This window comes from Pleurodeles waltl, chromosome 11, assembly GCF_031143425.1.
Source record: "Pleurodeles waltl isolate 20211129_DDA chromosome 11, aPleWal1.hap1.20221129, whole genome shotgun sequence".
NCBI lineage: Eukaryota > Metazoa > Chordata > Amphibia > Caudata > Salamandridae > Pleurodeles > Pleurodeles waltl.
In genome coordinates, this window is record NC_090450.1 from 805,879,834 (window position 1) to 805,897,022 (window position 17,189).

General features: G+C 44.3%; 1 protein-coding gene across 1 annotated transcript in view; it reads left to right on the forward strand.

Moving 5' to 3' along the window:
* The first annotated feature begins 384 nt into the window (after positions 1–384).
* The window catches only part of GAS2L1 (growth arrest specific 2 like 1), a 224,093-nt gene continuing 207,288 nt past the window's right edge, over positions 385–17,189 (forward strand). Inside the window, exon 1 of the mRNA XM_069214573.1 lies at positions 385–656. The gene's annotated coding sequence lies outside the window, so the exon portion shown is untranslated. The remainder of the gene's footprint in view (positions 657–17,189) is intronic.

The window sequence follows — 17,189 nt, forward strand, 5'->3', positions numbered from 1 at the left end:
GTAACAATGACTACAACTCCCAGAATGCACTGACATGTAAAAGCTAAGTCCAGGAATGGCAAACTGGTGCCCTGGTGACATGGAGTTATCTGGTCACACTACCTGCATAGCACTGCGGGGTTTCTTTCTAGGACGTCTCTTTCATAGATTCTGTCTCAGAGATCACCACAGGCTTATGCACATAAACACGCTTTGTGCTGATGGGTTGGAAGTATCTGGTGGTTAATGTTATCAGGATGGGCTGCTCCACATTAGAGCTCGGCACACTCCGCAGCTGTCGAGACGGTTAAATATTTAAACTTGCCTGTGAGGTCATCACGTCTGCACTATACACAGGGCTGACACTGTGCTGCCTGCCCAGCAGGGTGGAGGCACCGCCTCTTAAAGACACAGTGTCTCCTCGCTGGGACTCGCCCAGGACCAGCCGCAGTGACACCCGGCAAGACTCGATGGAGACAAAAACATCCCCTAGGGAGACAGCCATCACCACTTGACAGCCAAGACGGGGAAAGTGTTCCTTAGGATACTTCTGGCGGAAACGGCTCCCGACGAGAGAGGGCGTACATCTAAAATAACCTTATTTGAATCCCAAAAAATTGTGAACAAGTGGCCTATGGTATAGGTGAAGTAATGTGCAAGCAACTAATGCAGTCGAGGTAAGTCAGGGGACAGGTATTTATTACTAAGCCCTATAATTATAAACGCCGAGGTTAAAACGCAGTAAGCATGAAACGCTGCCACCTGTGATGCAAATGCATCTTGGGAAACTCGTTTGTTAATTGATATTCTAAAGCAAAGTCATTAGCATTTATTTGGCAGCCGAGTGCTTTCTGGGAGTTGTAGTCATCGGTTGCTTCGTTTGAACTACATTTTGAGATAACACTGTTTTGCAGACGCTGAGACTGGACTGGAACAAGGTTGCCTCCGGTGGAAGGGAGCCATCTGATAACCTCGCCTGCTGTTGGGCACCATAAACAGGGCCGCTGGAATTATGCGGCAGGGGCACACCAAATTATGCCGCAGGGTTGACTAAATTATGCAGCAAGGAAAGGCAAATTATGAGGCATAATGCAGCACATTTTGCATACTCCATGTATTATTTTTATAATTTTTACACATGGTAATATTGTCTGGGTAAAGTTTAACAACCAAATTCAGAAAAAAACAATCGAAAGATGAGCAGCTAACCTTTGCAAAGGGCCCTCCTCTGCTTGTGAACCTCCATCACCACGTTTTAAATAACTGTTAACCCATATGAGCTGGAACCATTTTTTGGGTTGAAATATGCAGCAGATGATGGATTATGTGGCAAATGCAGCAAATTCATAATAATGTGAAAAAAGCAGCAGCCCTGAAATCGCATGATTCCAGTGGCTCTGACCATGAGTCAGTGCGTGAGATGGAAATATAGAAGTGGAGGTACCCCTTGTCTCATAATATCCGTTTGCTGCTGAGAATTTCAGGTACTCTCTCATTAGTATTGAAGCAGTGGTGAAAAGTGCCAGTACTACCCCTTCCAAATTATAGAAGTGCAGAAACTGCGGCCCATATTTATACTTTTTGACGCTAAACTGCGCTAACGCAGTTTAGCGTCAAAAAGTTTTGCGCCGGCTAACGCCATTCTGAAGCGCCATGCGGGCGCCGTATTTATTGAATGGCGTTAGCCGGCGCAAGCAGACCGGCGCTGCCTGGTGTGCGCGAGAAAAACCACGTACACCAGGCAGCGCCGGCGTAGGGGGAAAATGGCGCATGGGCGTCTTAAAATGGGGCAAGTCAGGTTACGTCGAAAAAATCATCGTAACCCGACTTGCGCCATTTATTTTCGACGCCCATCCCCCATCAACATGACTCCTATCATTGTAAAGATAGGAGTCATGCCCCCTTGCCCAATGGCCATGCCCAGGGGACTTCTGTCCCCTGGGCATGGTCATTGGGCTTAGTGGCATGTAGGGGGGCACAAATCAGGCCCCCCTATGCCACAAAAAAAAAAAAAAAAAAAACTTACCTGAACTTACCTTAATGTCCATGGGATGGGTCCCTCCGTCCTTGGGTGTCCTCCTGGGGTGGCCAAGGGTGGCAGGGGGGGTCCCTGGGGGCAGGGGAGGGCACTCTGGGCTCATTTTGAGCCCACTTGTCCCTTAACGCCATCCCTGACCCAGGCGTTAAAAAGCGGCGCAAATGCGCCGTTTTTGGCCACGCCCACTCCCGGGCGTCTCTTTTGCCCGGGAGTATAAATACCACGTAAAGGCCTGGGAGTCATTTTTTAAGACGGGAACGCCTCCCTTGCATATCATTAACGCAAGGAAGGGGTTCACGCTAAAAAATGACGCACACTCCGGGCACTTTGGCGCCCGAAGCGTCTAACGCCATAGTATAAATATGGCGTTAGTTGGCGTTAGTTTAGCGTCGAATTTGCGTCGAAAAAAACGACGCAAATTCGGCGCAACCAGAGTATAAATACGGCCCTGAGTACCTGATAGTACCTGCCCATTTAAAACACTGCCGTCAGGTTTACTGATCAGTGAATGTGGGAATCTCACCTGTTATTGGGTACCAAAAACCTCATCCATTACAGGCCAACAAGCTTTCCCAGGTCCAAAGCATGACTAGCTGCTCAAGGCACAGTTTTTTCTTAGCATTCTGGAACTTGTACGTTTGTTTATCCAATTAGTGAACGAGTCAAAGAAAAACAGGAATAACCTTGACTGGAGCAGTTGGTTGTTCATAGAACTTGGACACTTGTCAGCTATAATTGGTGTTAATAGATATTAATTTGAAGCTTTCGTCTCATCGAGTGGTTGAACGCTCACCTCTTAATACTTTTAGATGTCCTTGCCTGTTATTAGCTCTTGGGAAGCCTGCTTATAATTACACACAGGGAATTTCACACTTTATTCTGTATTCAAAAGCCTCCTTTCATTGGCTCTTTCGATATTCCCCTTTGCTATTCGCTTTCAGACAGGTATGTCAAATAGTAAAGATTTTTTAATTTGGCGTTAGATTCTTTAGATTTTATATATATATATATATATATATATATATATATATATATATATATATATTTATATTATATATATACGCACACACACACACACACATGAACTTTAAGATGCACTTAAATATTGGGTTTCTGAAAATTCATCTGCCATTTTGGATCAGTACTCACACACAGGTTTGTGAATCTGGTTACCCGCACTCTATTGATTTTCAGTTGGTTACACTATTACTTCATACTGGACAAGTGTAAGGAAAAAAGTTGGAGCTGTAAGTCTCAGGTGTTCAACCCCGCATTTTTTCCAATTTTCTGTGAAAACTGTTTTTGTTCTTTTTTTCATCCGTTTGTCTCAGGTGTAACCAGACTATCTCCTATTTTGAACTCAACGGAGTAATCAACGTTGCCCGCTCGGGAGAAAACAGTGGGATTGGTGCAGTCACACGTAGTTTTGGGGTATAATCTTTGTTGTCCCCTTTGGAGTGATGTCTGATTTCCTATATTTTTAACTTAAATTCAGCAGTGTCCCCTCTGTTTTGGAATTGGACTCCGATTCAGAGGGACCAGCGATTCCTAAAGTGGCTGATGGTTGTGTCGGATGACAACCATAAGTTTCTGTGCTGGACTAGCAGGGGAGTAGCTTCAGGGGGGGTTTATGGGGTGTTAAACCCCTCTAATAAATGTATTCTCTGATGAATAGTTGGGCACAGGTGCTTCCAGTTGGGTATGGTAATGTGTCTGTCAGATTTCATCTGGGATGTTTGCATGCATAAACTGACAAAACACGAACACTCTCTCATCTTTGTTTTGAAAGTCCTCAAAATGTTGAATATTTTACAAAATTGTGTGTTTCCTTCACTTAGTACCCCCAACAATCCGCATTTCTCTCTCTTTTTCACTGCCCCTTAAGCCCCTCCTGTGTGCCCTGCTTATCGTATAATTTATTTTCACATTATATGTGAGCGCGATTGTTGGGAAATCTGAAGTTCAACCCCCCCCTTGTCCAAATATTGTGGTAGCTACCCACTCTGAACAGGCTGTGCGGTGAAGGGGGGTGTGACGGATTATAGTTTGGGTTAGAGGCCTTTTTCAGGGCCACTGGAATTGCATGGCAGTGAAGGACAAATTGTGTCATGAAAAGACAAATTATTAGGTATAGTATTGCACATTTTGTGATAGTATTACTTCATTATTTTGTCATGTTTACACATAGTAAACTACTCTGGGTAATGATTTCACCTCATTAGTACCAGTTTAACAACCAAATACAGCAATAAGCAACTGAAAGATGACCTGTCTACCTTATGAAGGGTCTTCTGATGTGTAGGAACACACGTTGTCACGATTTAAGTAACTTTTGGTCCTTTTGAGACAGAAACGATTTTTTGTTAAAATCTGCAGATTATATAGCAGTGGATGGATTGTGTAGCAAATGTAAACCCATAATTATGTGGAAAATGCCACTGCCGCGCAAGTACCTAATTCCAGTTGCCTGCCTTTTTGCCTGCACCTCCAGTGGAATTGTATGTACACCATATGTGTTCAACCTGAGCCGTTGCACGCTTGGTGTGTGTCTATACCAATAACAAGGGTCTCTCCCTTTAAGGAATGTGCCTGCGCTCCAGTAGTGTTCGCCCTGCCACTGCGTGTATTGCTGTAAAGCATAACGGGGTTCCTTGCCTTTACTCATGTGGGGATATATGTGCCTTGTTGTGTCCGAAGTCAATATTCCACCACAACTGTACCCTTCACTGGGGTCGTGTATGTGTGCGTGCATGTCTTGGACCTCTAAAGTTTGAAACCCCTTGAAGGCAGCTTAGCTGGTACTGACCAATTACTCCCACTAAAAATTCTAGGTGACTGTTGCATGGTCTCGTCCTAAACCATGACCTGTATGGGCACAGACTTTCAGGTCACCACTAGCCATTTGTACTTGACACCATGATTGTGAAATTACCTTGGCAGACTTAAACCCACATCTTCTCTGGTTTAGGCCCTTGCTTTGTTTCCCGAGTGTGTGTTTTTGGGAAAAGAGAATATTTTTGGATTGTTTTGGCTGGAAACCAAATAATTCAGTTGCCTGTCTGACTGGGCATGAAGTGTATTGTCTGGTAGTTACTGTGATATGCTGTGACGTAGCGTGTTCCCCTCACAGCACCTCCTGGAGTTAGCCTTGACTGGAAGACATTGCAACTTCCGGAGAGTTAAATGCACCTAACGTGGTAATCCAGTTGCAGCTTAAATGCACCTAACTTGGTTATCCAGAACTCCTGACTCAAACAACACTGCAGGAAACTAGAGACACAATGGAGCTCCAACAAGACCTCTTCCAACTTCGACTCCCTCAAGGCTGCCCTCAAGACATACCACCTCCAACTCAGGGAAACCAAGAAAGACTCACTCGCCTCCCACATGGAAGCTAGCACGAACCACGCCAGAGAAATTATCAACATCGTCCGTGAAATCTCCTGCCCCTCCACCACGACAAACACAATCCACCCCTCCCAAGTCCTCTGCAACAAGCTATCAGTCTACTTCCACCACAAAATCTCCGGCATCTACAGAAGTTTCGAGACCCAGCCCACCGACCCACCTCGACACCCCCCAACACCCGAAAAGGTACCACCCTCCCCCAGATCTCCGAATGGAAGCAGCTCTTGACAGAGGACACCATCATGACCTCCATCCACTCTGGATCTCCCCTGGACCCTGCCTGCACCACTTATACAATGTAGGAAAAGAAGAAATTGGTGCAGCCCTCACAGAAATCCTCAACACCTCCATCACCAAAGCCACCATTCCCAATGCCTGGAAGCACGCTGAGGTCAAGTCACTTCTGAAGGAACCATCAGCTGACCCAAACGAGCTAAAAAATTACCGCCCGATCTTGCTCCTCCCGATTCCTGGCAAAGTCTTCGAAAAAGCCATCAACCACCAGCTCACGGACTACCGCGAATACAACAACTTACTCGACCCATCCCAACGGGCTTCCGTCCTAATCACCGCACCAAGACCGCCCTGATTGCAGCAACTGACGACATCAGGCACCTCCTCGACCTCTGGGAACAGCGGCCCTCATCCTCCTCGACTTATCCGCAGCCTTCAACACCTTCTCCCACCACACCCTGGTCACCAGACTCCACACCATCAGCATCTGAGACGGTGCACTCAACTTGACCTCCTCCTTCCTCACTGGCTGAACACAAAGGATCCTCCTCCCACCTTTTGTCTCTGCCCCCAAAGACATCATTAGCTGCGTCCCCCAGGGTGCCTCCTTCACCACAACCCTCTTCAATGCCTACATGACACCGCTAGGCAACATTGCCTGTACCTGCGTTCTCATCATCATCTCATACGCCAACGACACCCAGCTCGTCCTCTCCCTCGCAGACGACGTCACCCCCCACACAAACCAACTTCCATGACAGACATCACTGCCTGGATGAGTCTGAACTCCCACAAGCTCAACTCGGACAAAACAGAGATCCTCATCTTCGGAAACAAGCCTTCACCCTGGGACAACACATGGTGGCCCACCACCCTCGGTCCTCTTCCGTCACCCACTAGCCACACACGCAACCTCTGGATCATCCTGGGCACCCATCTGACCATGAAGCAACAGATCCTCGCTATCTCCTTGGCCTGCTTCAACATCCTTTGCATGCTTCGCAAGATCTTCTGTTGGATACCCATTTCCACCAGGAAGACAGTCACAAAGGCCCTCATCTCTAGCCGCCCCGACTACTGCAATGCACTCTATGATGAAACCACCAAACAGCTCCCAAACCACCTTCAGATCATCCAGAACGCAGCAGCGAGACTTGTCTTCGACCTCCCCAGAAGGATCAGCATCACTCCCCACCTCAGGGCCCTCCATTGGTTCCCCGCACAGCAAAGATGCCTCTTCAAACTCCTCGTGCACGCATACAAGGCCCTCCACGACTCTGGACCCACCTACAACAACATCCGCCTCACATTCCACCGACGAAGAACTGCGCCTGGCCACCCTTGCCCTGGCTCACATCCCCTGCGAATGCCTTGTAGGACGCTCATTCTCCAACCTCCCCGCCTAGTCCTGGAATGACCTCCCCCCTCCACCTGCACACATTCCCCTCCCTGAAGGACTTCAGAAAACCGCTCCAGACCTGGCTCTTCAACCAACACCACTGCGATCCGGGCGAGTCCCACAGCACCAAACCAGCGCCAGGAGACCCCTCGGGGTGACAAGCTCTACAAGAACCACCTGATCGACTGATATTGATAACGCGTCCAGCCCTTATAAATTACCTGTACCTGGACACGTTGGAGGTCGGTGAATCTTTTAACTGAGTCGGGCTCTCCTCATCCTCAATAGTCGAGTCACTCAGATCAATAATCAATAACTGTTGTAATCGGTAATCAATACTCAATTAATAGATCAATATAACACATCAGAAATCAATAACAGTTGGTATTTCGGCGCACCATGACCTTTCAGTCATGAATAACCACACCAGTTTATTAAAAGTTAGTGAATTTATTTCCCTATATTAACAAAGCTAGCACGATATATATATGTCTCAAGACCAATTGATATATGTATATGAACATTACTAGCTGTCCATAACGGCGGAAGAAACGCAATCTACGTAAAATCTGAATGATGATACACTCTGTTATAGCAATGCAAATCACCAATGTGACTAATTGTATTTGACTAATTGCATACATTCGGTCAGCATAACAAGATTTCAATTCTTCATGATACATTGAATGAAAACCTCGACTAACCTCTAATTAGCATTGGCATGTGGGACTTCATGCAAAACGAATTTAGTCAACACAAATTTGGAAAACTTCTAGCTAGGATCCTATCAAAGTAGCAGTTGGTACCTAAAAGGAGAAAAAAAAACACAATGCATAATACATTTATCCTTTCATATTTACCAAATACAATCAGCATTCAAGAAAAGTCTTCGTCCTTCAGGTACCGGTTGATCAGCATGGGGCAAATTTCAAAAGGGGCAAAGTTAAGGGCAGGCTTCCTTGCAGCGGCAAGGAGAATAGGGCAAAGTTACTGCATGGGCAAGACGGGGGCAAATTAAAGTTAAAGTCTCTAGGGTGAGAATTCTTAAAGTCTCTTTCTCTCAGATAGAGAAAAGGGCATCAGGGTGTCATCCAAAATGGAGTCTGGCATCAGGCTTCAAACTGGCATCGAGGAAAATGGCTGACTTCTCTTTGTCCGGTGGGTTTAAGTAAGAAACATTCCAAATTCTGTAGGGTCTTCCATTGGAGGGTTCATAGGTTGGCTTCAAATTGTCCAATCAAAAATTATCTTTTACTAGCGCCCATTTATGCATACACTGTCCTTGGAGCCTTGGAACACAAATTGTATCATGGTTTGCCAATTATTTTACTATCTGTACCTCCATTGTCCGCACCTGCAGAGGCTGACCTTGTATCAAAGGGGATGTAACAGGCCTAGCACGAAACCTTGGAGATAAGTGTACCAGCCAGTTTCTACTAGAAAAATACAACTTCAAGCAAGAATATATTTAATTAATTCAAGGAAAAAGAATCACGCAGTTAGAATTTGAAACCAAGCAACTAGGCCAAAGCCTGTACTAAATTTAAGCTAAGCAAAACAGTATTCAAACAAGAAATCATGGCATACATTTGCGATTATGACGGATTAGTACAATTTTAATACTTCATGATTAATAAAGCTCGTTTATAATGATGGCGAACTACCCCGAGGGCACAATTTCCCTCGTACATTATTTCTTTTACTAAAATCACACTTCATTATGTGTTTTCGATTACACAGTATACATGAATATATGTCGGACCTTCTATTTCTGCGTCATCAATCCCTCCTCTGATGACTAATTATGTCATTACATCAAATCTACCCACAAATTTTATTCCATTAAAATTCTGTATAGTAATTTGGCACTTCAGTCAATTCCCTTTTTCTTTTAGTCCCTTTTGACTTCTCCCTATATATTTCCACCATTTTTTTCTCTATTTTCTCTTCTCTTTTTCTTTTGTTCCTTGCTTTTAACATTTTGAAAGCTTTCCATGTTCCCCAAGAGCCTAATAAACAAATTAATATTATCAATATTCCCTTTACTATTTTTAGTAACAATCCGTTCCAAACGTTGCTGAGCCAATTTCCCACGGAAGCAAATCCTTTTCCAACTTTCTCCCAAACTCCGGGTTCTTTCAATTCCTTTAAATCTACACTTTCTTTAGTTAAGTTTGTAAGCATTGTTCTAATTTTTCCACTGTTGTCGGGTATATATGTACAACAGTGACGCGTGCCAAGCATTTTGCAAACGCCGCCATCCTTTGCTAAAAGAATGTCTAAGGCAAGCCGATTTTGAAGAGTCATAGCTCTTTCTGCAGCGAGTTCAGCATCCATCAGGATTATAGCTCCTGAAAACTTTGTCAGCATGTTATCCACAATAGTAGACAACTTTCGTATTTTGATTGAATTCAATATGACTCCTACTGAAGGAATCAGAGCTCCAAATATATCTCCTACCACACCAGCAGCTGTCTCCCTTTTCTGAACACGGTGTGATTCAGACAGCCTTGGAAACTTCTTTAAGTCGTCTAGTTGGTAAACCTTTGGGAACACTATTCCCAAATAACACCTCCCATACCATCCTTTAGGAAGACGATAATAGGCGTTGAGTCCACAAATATAATACACTCCAGGAATAACTGGGTCTTGTCCATTCAGCATGAACGTCCACTTAGATTGAAATGCATATGTATGTTTACATTCACTCGTTCCCACAAAAACTGTGTCATAATATGATGGAAATCTATGTATACAAAATCTTCCCACATGCAATGTATCTAAAGCTATTTTCCCTTGTGTCTTTATTGCGGCAAAAGCATAATTATCTACAGACGTCCTTTCGTGCAATTCCTTCTCTAATTTCTCCTTCATTTCGTTCTTTCTGTTGTCAGTGCGGTCTAAAAATTCTATTTCTACTGGTGAAAGCAAGCATGTAAGGTTCTCCCTATGTGCGTGAGCTGTGTGGAAAGGGGACATTGGTTCGAAAAATTCCCTCATTAATTTGGCAGACCAATCTCTAGCTATCTTACTTAGGTGCCCTATTATGGGGACATATGCAAAAGTAACATCGTAATTAGTATAGAAATAATGAATGTCTTTTTGAGCATAAAATCTGGAAGCTACTATACTACATGTAATTCCATATGTAAGAGGCATGCTGTGATATGTTACCCCTTCCACTACTGAGGTAGGTATTTGTGTACACACATAACAATCTTTCGCATCCATGGTCTCAACATACTCACTCAGTAAGCGATAGAAAACGTTAGATGAAAGTTCCTTCTTATCATGCAAGTGTCTCTCGTCCTGCTTTAGTCTCTTCAGAGCCGTTAGTTCAGTAACGATAATAGGTTTAGAAGTAGAAGCATCATTCGTCTCACTCTCACTTTTACCATGCATTCCAAGAACTATTGCTACAATTATTAGTACGCATGCGGTCAGTAAGCCTATACACATGTATTTACAATACTTCATTTTACGCCCCTGTGTAGTGAAGCTAGTCATGATCTGTATAGAATCAGAAAGCTGAAGACACTTTATCAAAGCGTGTTTGCAGGTATTTACAAAGCTGAACGAGTTCAATGTTCACACAGTTTTCTTTAGCAGCTTAGTCTCTTATCGGTTAGCAGCGTTGTCTCAAAATCGGTTTCAAAGTCAATCAAGTTAGCAATGTCTTAGCCGGTTGAAAAGTCAATCAAGTTATCAATGGTTTCAATCAACAGAGTCCATAAAGTTTTTATTTCCAAAATGAAGTTCTGCCTCTTCGTTCTCAAGACTGAGGGATACGAATTCGTCTGACCAATCGTTATTGGCTACGTACGCCCACTCCGGACCGGAATACCTCCTGCTTGGTATCCTTTTTCTTTTCAACTTTGCATCTCTCTTTGATTCTTTCTCACTGATACCTTCCTCTTTGGCCAAGTCCTTTTCTTCACTTGGTGTTAGTACTACAACAGACACTTCCTTTCTTTTCTCTTTCACTCTTGGCCCTTCACTGTCGTTCAACGTTTCTCTAGTTCTTAGTTTTACTGGCGATATGCTTGGTCTTCTTTTTGCACTGTGTCCACTTGATGGACCTGCGATCTCTTCTGAAGAAGTTTGAGCAGTTTCGTTCTGTTCTGCCTTGTCCCCTCCTTCTGGGGAGTCAATCAGGTTTTCCTTTTCTTTTTCTGTATCGTCTGCTTCTGGGAAAGCCCTCCTCTGATCAGGCTCTCCTGCTTCTTCACCTGTTTCGAGCCCTTTGTCACCGTTACTTTCTTCAGGCTCTTTGTCACTTTCAGCTGCTTCAGGCTCTTTGTTACCTTCAGCTGCTTCGTCGCTGTCTGAGGCTCCTCCTTGGCCTTCCCCAAGTGAATCAGTGGCTTCGTCCTCAGAAAATATTTCTCCCTCCTCTATTTCTGCTTGTTCGCTTCTAGTTCTGTTTCGCTCTGCCTCAGCGCTTAGTACTTTGTTATCAGGTACTGGTAACTTCAGCGCTTCAACTTCCTCATCTGTGGGACACAACACCCTCTTTGTGTGACTGGCGTGAATCCAGTTGGGAACTCCCGCACACTTCACAGCGGTGGTAGTCGTCAAAATCACTTAGAAAGGTCCTTTCCAACGGGGTTCCAAACACGACTTCCTCACGTGCTTCTTTATCACGACCCATTCACCTGCTTTCAGGGCGTGTCCTGGACCTTGGATCGGTGGCAAGGTGGTTGCCTCCACCTGGTGAGAGAAAGATCGAACCACATCAGCTAGACCTTTGCAGTAGTCTAACACCGTATCATCTGTAATATTCAAAAGCGCATTTGCAGGAACTGCTGGAAGTCTCATAGCTCTGCCCATGAGAATCTCGTGTGGGGACAGTCCAGTCTTTCTGTCAGGGGTGTTTCTCATTGACATTAGTACCAAAGGCAATGCGTCAGGCCATTTCAAGTTTGTTGATGCACATATTTTCGCCATTCTTGATTTCAATGTGCCATTCATTTGCTCCACTAGACCTGATGCTTCAGGGCGGTAGCTACAATGCAGCTTTTGCTCAATGTTCAGTGCTGCACAAAGCAATTTTATTACTTCATTATTGAAGTGACTTCCCCTATCTGATTCTAAAGACATCGGGAATCCGAAACGTGGTATTAACTCTCTCAAGAGTAATTTTGCAACTGTGAGACTGTCATTTCTGCGTGTAGGGTATGCTTCAATCCAGTGACTAAAAATGCACACAACCACCAACACATACTTCAAGCCTCCATGCACAGGCATCTCAATGAAGTCCATTTGCATCCTGCTGAATGGACCCCCTGCTCTTCCAATGTGGCTCAAATTTACTACGGTTCCCTTCCCTGCGTTCATCTGTTGGCAAATGACGGAACGGTGGCAAACTGCTTCAGCAACTTGACGGAATTTGGGGTTAAACCAATCAGTTTTGAACAACCTAATCATGGCATCCCTCCCAAGATGAGCTTGTCCATGGTAAAACCTGGCTATCTGTGTCAAAAGGCTATTTGGAAGAACGAATTTCCCTTCACTTGAAACCCATAATTCATCTAGTCTCTTTACACATTGTGATTTGGTCCACGAGAGTTTCTCATCCTCACTGACATCATTCTGTAAGGATTTCAATTCGTCCATCGTATCTATCACCTTTAGAGAAAATATTTCGCTTGGTTCGAGTTCTGGTTCACTTATCGAATTCCATTCATCCCTAAGCAATATACAGTTCAATGCGCAAAACCTTGCGACTTGATCCGCATATCCATTTCCCAGAGAAACATAATCCTGTCCCTTCGAATGTGCACTGCATTTTACCACTGCTACTTCTCCTGGTAGTTGGATGGCATGTAACAATTCTTTTATTCTTTCGCCATTTTTCACTGGCGATCCTGAAGAGGTCATGAAGCCTCTCTGTGACCACAATTGTCCGAAATCATGCACTATTCCAAACCCGTACTGGCTGTCAGTGTAAATGGTAACTTTCATCAATGCAGAGAGTTGGCAAGCTCTAGTAAGGGCTACCAATTCTGCTACCTGTGCAGAGTAAACTCCTTGAAGCCAAGATGCTTCCAAAACACCTGTTACTGTGCATACAGCGTACCCTGCTTTCAATACACCCAGTGCATCTCTTAAACATGAACCATCAACAAAAATAATTTGATCATTTTCTTCCAATCGGGTATCTTTGATATCAGGTCTTGGTTTGGTGCAAAATTCAGTCACCTGAAGACAGTCGTGCTCGATGTCTTCAGCATTCTCAATTTCAGCATTTTCACTGGGAAACAAGGTTGCTGGATTCAACGTAGTGCACCTTTTCAGCTGCACATTAGGTGATCCCAGAATTATTGTTTCGTACCTTGTGAGTCTAGCACCAGTCATGTGCTGTGTTCGGGAACGTGTCAAAAGTATCTCGACTGAGTGAGGGACCATTACTGTTAAAGGGTGTCCCATCACTATTCCTTCACTCTGTGTGAGGCTGATACCAACTGCGGCTACGGCGCTCAAGCACCCTGGCAGTGCTGCTGCGACCGGATCCAAAGTAGCTGAAAAATACGCTACTGGTCTGTTTATGCCACCATGGGCTTGGGTCAAGACAGACAAGGAACATGCATCACGTTCATGACAAAACAATGTGAAAGGCTTTGTGTAGTCAGGCATACCTAAAGCTGGAGCCCTGCACATGCATTCTTTCAATTCAATAAAAGCATCCATCTCATCTCCTTTCAGCTCAATTTCATCCAATGCATCCTTCTGGGTCAGTTTCAGTAAAGGTTTTGCGAGGGTGGAGAAGTTGGGAATCCATTGGCGACAGTAACTCACCATTCCCAAAAACTTCCTCACCTCCCTCCTCGTCTTTGGGGGACTCATTTGAAGTACACTTGTTATTCTTTCCTTCATTATTCTCGGTGACCCTTTCTCTATTTGGTGACCCAAATATTTTACTTTCTTCTGACAGAACTGTAATTTTGAAGGAGACACCTTGTGTCCATTCCTTCCCAAATGGTTCAATAGGGCAATGGTGTCGGCTGTGCAGTCACTTTCTGTCTTGGATGCAATCAGTAAGTCATCAATGTACTGTACTAGGGTTGACTCGAATGGCAATTCTAACGCTTCCAAGTCTTTCTTTAGAATCTGATTGAAAATTGACGGTGACTCCGAAAACCCTTGAGGAATTCGACACCAACTGTAAACTCTGTCTAAGAATTTGAAACAAAAGAGAAATTGGCTGTCCTCATGAAGAGGCACCGAAAAGAATGCTTGTGACAAGTCGATGACTGAGAACCACTCGGCATCGCAAGGGACTTGAAACATTATCACAGCTGGATTTGGTACTACAGGGCAGCATTTAATTATTATGTCATTTATTTTCCTCAAGTCCTGCACAATTCGTACCTTTCCACTTGGCTTTATTAGTCCCATAATTGGTGAATTACATGGACTGCTTAACACTTCTTTCAGTACTCCCTGCTTTACAAACTCCTCAATGAGTTGGGCGACTTTCATGAGGGTGTCTTGTGCCATATTGTACTGTGGGGTCTGGGGAAAGGTTACATTGGGTTTTACAGTCACTTTCACTGGTTCCACTCCTTTCACCAATCCCACCTCTTTTCCTGTCATGTCCCACACTTCTTTTCCAACTGTTTCCTGTAACTCAGCTGGAATATCTGCTTCAGTGATCATCGGAAAAAGGGTAATCAGGGGATACTCTTCATCGACAGTCTCCATCTCATCCCCTTCTACACTGTCCTCTTCTTCCCCCATCACTGCTCGTCTGAATTCTAATTCCATTGTTCGAACACATAATCGAACATCCCAATTTGCACAATAGGTCTCTCCCTAACAGTGATATCGGGCTTGAGTCACATACCACAAAATTATGTGACCCTTGATAGTTACCAATTCTGACTTGTACTGGGTCTGTGATTGGGTTCGTCAGGTACCTGTTTGCTACTCCCACTACTTGAACTGTTCTCCCTGAAAGTGGCAGATTTGGTACTTCAATGCTCCTGACAGTGGAACGTGTAGCTCCTGTGTCAACCAAGAATGAAACGCGATGACCCATAACTCTTCCCTCTACATACGGACCCTTTTGATCAACTTCCAAAGATGCTGCAAGCACACAATTTCCCTCCTCATCTGAACTTTCATTCTCCCATGCATCGTTTATTCCATTCTCGCTGTGTAGTGGGAATTGGTGTACTGTGTCATTTTGACTCATTCCCTGACCCGTGACCTGTTGAGGAAGCATTGCTTGCTGCTGATTCATTGGTGCTAAGGGTATTTGCATTTGCTGATTAGGTACAATAGGAAACTGCTGTTGCATTGGCTGCAATTGTGTCATTTGCACACGAGGCATTTGCACCTGTTGCGGTTGCATGGGTTGTAGACCCTGCATCTGGTTTATATTGTTTTGAAAATTTGGGTTCGGACCTCTCAGTTTCGGTCCTCTCATAGTCTGAAATGCATTGACATCATTGTTTTGCTGACCTACACCTTCCTGCACCATCATTGGGCACTCCCGTTTCCAATGCCCGACGATTCCGCACGTGTGACATGGCATCACCTTCTTCATTGCCTGTATACCATTTGGAATCATAACGGTATTCAAATCAGGACCATTATTCACAAAACCTCCTCGACCTCTGCCTCTCATCTGCGGCTGAAACATAGCATTTCCCTGTTGCTGCTGCTGCGGCATCTGTTGTTGAAAACCTTGCAAACCTTGTAAACCTGACTGAGCTGCTCTGAGCTGCATCACCATCACCTTTTCCTTCAATCTTTTCTGCTTTGTCTCAATCTCATCACTGCAGTATTTTGCATAATTCAACACTTCATCGATCGACTTTGACTGCCAACAAATCAAATGCGATTTAATCATCTGGCTAATTTCGGGTCTCAGCCCTTCCACAAACCTGAACACAAAATGGAGCATGTCCTTTGGCTCAATCGTTTCCGTGCCACTGTAATTTTTAAACGCTTTCAACAACCTCTCATAATACGCATGTATAGATTCTTTAATCTCTTGAGCGGTCCTGTCAATCCTTTGCCAATCCACATTTTTCGACGCAACCTTTGTTTTCAAGTGCTCGATCACCTTGTGGTACAAACTCATTACCATAGGTGATGGCGCACCTGTGTCCCTATCTCTCTCTGGTTCACTCGTCGGCCAACCTACAGCCCTTTTACAATCTTCCCACAAATCTGCCGGAACCACAATTTCAAATAAGGTATTCAGGTCTTCCCAGAGACACTTCACGAGTTTCACAAATCTATCCGTTTGTTGATACCACTCAATCGGCTTCTCTCTTAATTTGGGAAAGTCATCCGTAAAGGATTGAATATCGCACCTGTGCCATGGTACATGCACAAGTTTTCCCCCTGCTGTCTCTCTCATTGGTAACATGGTTATCAGATCGTCATTCTGTTGTTTTTTCTCACTTCGTTCTGAAGTATTTTCCTTCTTTTTATCCTTTTTCTTGACCCACCTGCTTTCCCACTTGTCTAAACATCTCCAAACCTGTGCACTCTGCAGTATCTCTTTAAGGTGTGTTTTCATCCCTGCGCATCTCATGTGTTCAAAATCTTTTGTCTCGAAGTCTAACCTGTAACTTCTGCTTAGATGTTTGGTCTTACCTATATCGATCTCGTTTCTGTCTGCAATTTCTTGTAATTTCTTATGTATGTTGCTCACTTCTCTTGTAATCCTAGGGCACATGTATCTTAGTTCTTCTTCTGTGTATGATTCTAATCTGTTCAAACCCATTGTTCCCTCTACCAGTTCATCTGCCTCCATGCCCAACCTTATTTTATTCAGGTATTCTTCTCCCTTCCCGCTTGATGTACTCTGTGGGGAGTTCAGGCTGTTGAACCATTGTGTCAACTGTTGCGCGTTCAGTCCCATCAATGTAGCAGTTACATCAACTGCCATCGACGGTTTCTGTAATGTTTCAGTCTGTGAGGTTAACGGTACTAATAGTGGTGGATGTGACCTTACCACGGTTGACGGAGCACAAATTGGAATTGGACTAAATTCCGACAAGGACCCAGATCCATTTGGCAGTGCTGCTATCGGAGTTGTCTCTGGAGTGGTTTCTATGCATCTTCTCCCTGTCCCATTCTGTATCATTAACCCTTGGTCGCTGGTGCTTGAAT